A 6,000-nucleotide genomic window follows, 5' to 3' on the forward strand; every position below is an offset into this window, starting at 1 on the left:
TAATAACTTGGATTTTTAAAAATAAATTTTTTAAATTATAAGTTAAAACAAATAAATTTCATCTCAATTTCAATTATATCTAAATCCAACCCCAAAATATCACAATATTTTGAAATTATACAAAATTCATGTCTCTGAGAATTTAGATATTATGAACTTAAATTTTAATTTACGTTTTGGGATTTAGAGATTGCAATTTAAAAAAGAAAATTTGGAGTTCGAAGGAAGTCAAGAAAATCGAAAATAGAAATGTAAACTTGATAAAAACAAAAAATAAGATAAAAGTGAGTGGTTGTGGCATTAAATAATTTGGGTTAAAAAAAATTCTTTTTTAACTTTTTTCAATTTAATGGACAAAAACAAAATTAAAAGATGGAAGAAAACATCAATAAATTAAAAATAAAGAGGTTTGATTAAAAAGGGAGTGACAAAAGAAAAGAGGATAGAGAGAGAGAGAGAGAGAGTTGAAAATTAAAAAGAAAGAGCCATGAGGGGATGAGATTTTGTAAGAAAAATGGAAAAAAGAAATATGAGTGTTTGCTTTATATAAATAAGTTATCAAAAAAAACTAATAAGATGTGATGGTGCAACGGTTAATACATTGGTATTTTATTACAAAGGTCTTGGTTCTAATCTTGATAGCTGCATTTTGCAAAACTTTAAAAAAAAAAAAAAAAAGAAAAAGGGAAAGCTGAAAACCGGAAAACCGCCGGTTCAATCCGGTTCGGCGGTTTTCACGGTTCAACCGGTCTTTGACCGGTTTTCTAGCAAAGTCAACAATGTCATTGAATCGGACCGGTGCCATGGCCGGTTCGCGGTTCAACCGGTCGACCGGCCGGTCCGGTCCGGTTTTCAAAACATTGGGTATAACGCATTTTGCACTTTCCACTCAAATATCAATTTTTTTTAACTTATCTATTTGTCCTTAAAATTACTCAAGACATATAATATTTAAAATTATCAGTATTTCTAACATAATAATAAAATAATTGTATATTGAAAAATTTGTCAATTTTATTTTTAAACTTTTACGGTAAAATCAATTTCATCTTTCAAGATTTTTTTTTTCAATTAAGTTCTCGAACGTTTGAGTTCCCATATAAGACTTTTGCGGTTGCGGCGGGACGGCCGCATTTTACATCCTTCACGCAACCAAATGGGAATAAATTTGTCACATCGGGTCGCATTCTGGAACGGATCTTCTGTCCCACATCTTGTGCCACTCTCTATGCCACTTTTTATTATATTGCTATTTCTCCTTCATAAACATCATGTTTTAGTTCTTTTTTGTTTTCTTAAGATTCAATAACTATTAATTGAGTAATACATAAAATTTAACAAAATCAAAAAATCAAAATGCATAAAAAATGAGATTTTTTTATGAATTTTCTACTGTATTTTTTAATTTTCTATTATATATTGCTTTTTTGAAGTTGTTGTATTTATTTTTTACTGAATTAATAGTTATTGAATCTTAAGGAAATAAAAAAGAACTAAAACATAATATTTATGAAGGAGAAATAACAATATAATAAAAAGTGGGACAGATAGTGACACAAATTATGGGACAGAAGATCCGTTGAGGTCACTTTCCCACCCATGGTGCCCATGTGTAGCAAAAATAGTCACAACCACACTCCCAGACCCGTACCAATAATGCCTCAATAAATACACAAAATTAACTGGCGCCGCACTAATAAATACACAAAATAAACTGCCTCAATAATTTTGTAACTTCCATTCGTGAGAGTTAGCCAGTTGCCAATTTAGTTGCTGGTGGCTGGTTACCGTACTAATTATCACAATATTAAAGGTTTGTTGAATGTTCTTAATTTGTGCTATAGTTTGACATCTTACTTTTTTCGTTCATGGAATTACTATATGAATGGGACATAAATAACATTTGCAGCTCGTGAAATTCATTATGGTATATGCCTGTGATTGTTTTTGTAAAGTGAAGTGGGAATATATTGATCAAGCTGGTTGACGGCATTTGAATTTGATCAAGTGAAGTGGGGATATATTAATCTGCCAATTAGATTTTGACCCTCTATTTGAAGATTTTTAAGGAAGGAATAAGAGTACCTAGTTCCTTCCCCGAAAGGGCCAAAACCATCATCTCATGATCGCTTTCAGAGCAGCAAGTGGGGAATGGTATCCCGTCTGGAGACGGCATCGACCACCACATTGCGTGAAAGATTCAGAATATAATAGCCACTTGCACCAGCGACGACTTTGACAATAAGAAAGGTTCTCTTGTCAATGCACACACCTTCACCAAAATTGCCTTGCATAATGACGTTGCTTGCCGTTGCGAAATTCGTAGGGAGGGAATTAGGTGCGGGCTAGCCAGTTGCTGGGGACGGACCTCGAAATATGCGCTGTGGTAGGATGTGATTTGACAATTTGTAGGAGTTTTATGCTGGTACCGATCGGGGAGAACGAGAGAAAGCGACAATGGTGGCGTTTGCGGTAGTTCATTAGCCTTGCGGAAGCGAAGATGTAATTATCAACGGATTGGGTTTGGACCGGATGCTTAGCTATGCTTGAATGGGATTTGACCCGAATACCCGAAGACTCTTGAACTTATTCTTTCGAATCTAGGGGCCTATTTGGAACTAGAGTTTTTTACCAGGTTTTTTAGTTACTAATTTTTTAACAACTTTAGCGACAGAACCCAAAAAAACTTATCAAGTTTTTTAATCTACACACTTCAAAATATCTAATACACAAAAAACTTTCTCTTTTCTTCTTCTTTCTCCCCCACCCCGATCCACCACACCTTCATCGCCGGTCACCACCTCGGCCGCTGCTTCCGGTGCCGGCCTTTTTTTTTTTTTTTTTTTTTTTCCTTTCTCCCTCTCCCTTTGATCGATTTGCAACCCCTCTCCTTTTTCTTTTCTCCTTCTCCCTCTCCCCTCCCCTCTCCCTTTGATCGATTTGCAACCTCTCTCTTTTCTTTTTTTTTTTTTCTCTCCTCTCCCTCTCCTTCCGTCCCCTCCCTGGCCAACCTCCCCCTTCCCCTAGCTGCGATCTGGTCGCCAGACCGCATATGCGATCTAGTTACGCAAAAACCATGGCTGCTAGTTCTCTGCCTTCGGGAAGGAGAGGGGGAGGGTGAAGGGAAGTAGAGGGGGAGAGGGAGAAGAGGGGAAGAGAAAAAGAAAAAAAAATTTGGGTAAGGCCGCTGCTGGTTCTTCAACGCTAGAGGTTGAGGTGGCGGGGGAGAGGGAAGGAAGAAGAAGAAGAGAGGAAAGAAAAGAAAAAGGAAAGAAAGAAAAAGAAAAAGAAAGAAAAGAAAAAAAAATTTGGACCATCTGCTGGTTCTTCAATGTTGGAGATAGAGGTGACAGGGGAGGGAAGGGGGAGGGGGAAGGAAGAAAAAGAAGAAGAAGAGAGGAAAGAAAAGAAAAAGGAAAGAAAGAAAAAGAAAAAGAAAGAGAAAAAGAAAAAAAAAGAAAAGGAATAAAAAGTTTTTTATCTTAAAAAATTTTTTCAAAAACTTCTACAGTGCACTACAGTAAAGTTTAAACAAACTTTCAAAAAACTCAAGTTCCAAATGGAGCCCAGGTTTGATTGGGTCTGAATACAAGTTGGATATCTCCGGCCAAAAATTTTAGGCAAAGAAATGAAGAAAATATTTTTCTAAACAAATATTAATTGCACACCACAAATTCCAATTAAAAATCACAAATTACTTTAGTTAATTATTCTAATGCCTACAAATTACAATTTCTAAAAAAATCCAAACAAATATTAAATACTCAAATACATAATCAAAATAATTACTTATTCAAACACGTTTGAGTCAAATTTGAGTCGAAACTTAATATTCCATATTTGATCAATTTTTAGATTAGCATAAACGGGTCCAGATCGGATCCGAGTAAATGAAATTATATCTATATCCATATTCGGAAAAATATCATCATATTTCCCCAATATGACAAATTTACCCATGCCTGATTGTTCATAAGATGTAGGGATAATTTTAGAAATCTCTCCTAATGTTTTTGCATAATATCACACAATGTCCCTTAAGTTTTTACAATCTCATATATCTCTCTTGGATTGATATTTTTTGTAACATTTTAACCCCTTTGGAGAAAATACAAGAAAGACAAAACTTTTATTCCACTACTACCCTTATGTTATCCTACTTATGAAGCTTACACGAACAATAAAAAAAAATATGGTTAACAAATAAAAAAGGACAATATGAGAGGTTATAAATGCAATAATGAGTAATTTTATAGATATACAACAACTATTATATAATATAATGCATGATGTTCAACAAAATAAAGGATATTTCTAAATATATATTTGGTCATTAGATAATTTTTTTGATTATTTTTAAATTCTGACTTATTTAGAAAGTTTTTTTTCTAGAAGTAGGATTTATATTACAAACTATGCACATTAGGAGATTATTTTAGTTTTCAGCACAACTTAAACTACATCATGTATTAAAATATATCTCCTAAAAATTTTCTTGACTCCTTATAACTATCCACGATATTTTTCAAGGTGTTAATTACTTACTAAAATTTTCGTAAGTAATTGAATTTGATTAAATTTAATTTATCTACGTCCTTTGTTGTTCCACTATGATCTCGATATAGAAAAATATGGACAATTATTAGATAGCGATTTATTTTTTTAATCTACATTTTTAGTTTAAAAATTTTATTTTGTTTTGACTTTTGGTTAAATCCAAAGAGTATAAAAGAGCGAACGAGGAAATGAACAGTGAATTTGGCCCCTCATTGGCACCTTGAGTGTGTGGGCTTTTTGGTCCTTTTGCAGTGATTTCCAAAGAGTAAAGCGGTGCCATTGGAGACATTTGTGGCTAGAATTCGTTTGGGGACTGTATACTGACCATTATATCCTTAGGTACCAATTTTGCCCCCGAGTGACTAATTGGTTATCAAAGCCAAGGTTGGCTTTTTTGTCTGATCGCCCAGCTTCTTGAATTGTCTTCACAGAGCAAACGGCGTGCTGCGCTTTTTCCCACGCAGTGGCTTCCTATTGCGTGGTTCTGTATGCTACATTTCATCAACTTCCCCTTTATGATTAGGACCATCAAGAACATTCATTCATATATATATCTTTAGGTCTCAATTTTGCCTTCAAATACTACAGATTAGTGCAGATGATCTCATATATATCTTTAGGTACCAATTTTGCCCATCAAGAACATTCATATATAGCTTTAGCCTATCAAATACAACAGATTAGTGCAGATGATATCATATATATCTTTAGGTACAAATTTTGCCTATCAAATACTACGGATTAGTGCAGATGATATACTACTGATGGCACAAAAGGTAATATTTTGTTACAGTAAAAAATTTTCCCAATCAATTTTATAACTTCAATCAATTGTCCAAATAAAATCTGTCACGGAATCAACAACCACCAGATGTGCTTAATGTCAGCAAAAGACTTGGAAAAGAAATCTACCGCCTCCAAGTGAGGAAATTTACTCATCCTCTCGGAAATAATATAGTAACAATGTATAACATAACAGCATGCCTACCAACTGAAGGAGCACTATTGCCAGTTCCAGCAAATCAACAAGAACCCACCTGCACGCAACAACACCCCGGCCAAGTGACCAAAGACAAACTAAATCAACTTCCGACCATCACGATCACATTGTAGGGATCAACTTTTGCGGTTTTGCCTAGCTAATGTGTATAGTATGCACTTTATGCTGCTTTTGTGAAACTTAAAAGCCTCATCTCCATCCACTGTATTTCTAACAGCTAGAAGAATCCTTTTGTCGAGGCTAATTAGCTCTTGCTAACTTTTGATGGCCTACTGAGAATACTTACCAAAGGCCATATATAAATATATCTCATGTATGAATGTAAAAATAGAAATACTTATAAGAACATCCCTGAAAATTCCTGAAAACTCAATCCCTGAAAATCTGCGCGAAGCCCTGGCCAACTAGTAACTATTAAGTGTAAGGATAATGTCATCAATTTA

This window comes from Coffea eugenioides, chromosome 2 (genome assembly GCF_003713205.1).
Source record: "Coffea eugenioides isolate CCC68of chromosome 2, Ceug_1.0, whole genome shotgun sequence".
Taxonomy (NCBI): Eukaryota; Viridiplantae; Streptophyta; class Magnoliopsida; order Gentianales; family Rubiaceae; genus Coffea; species Coffea eugenioides.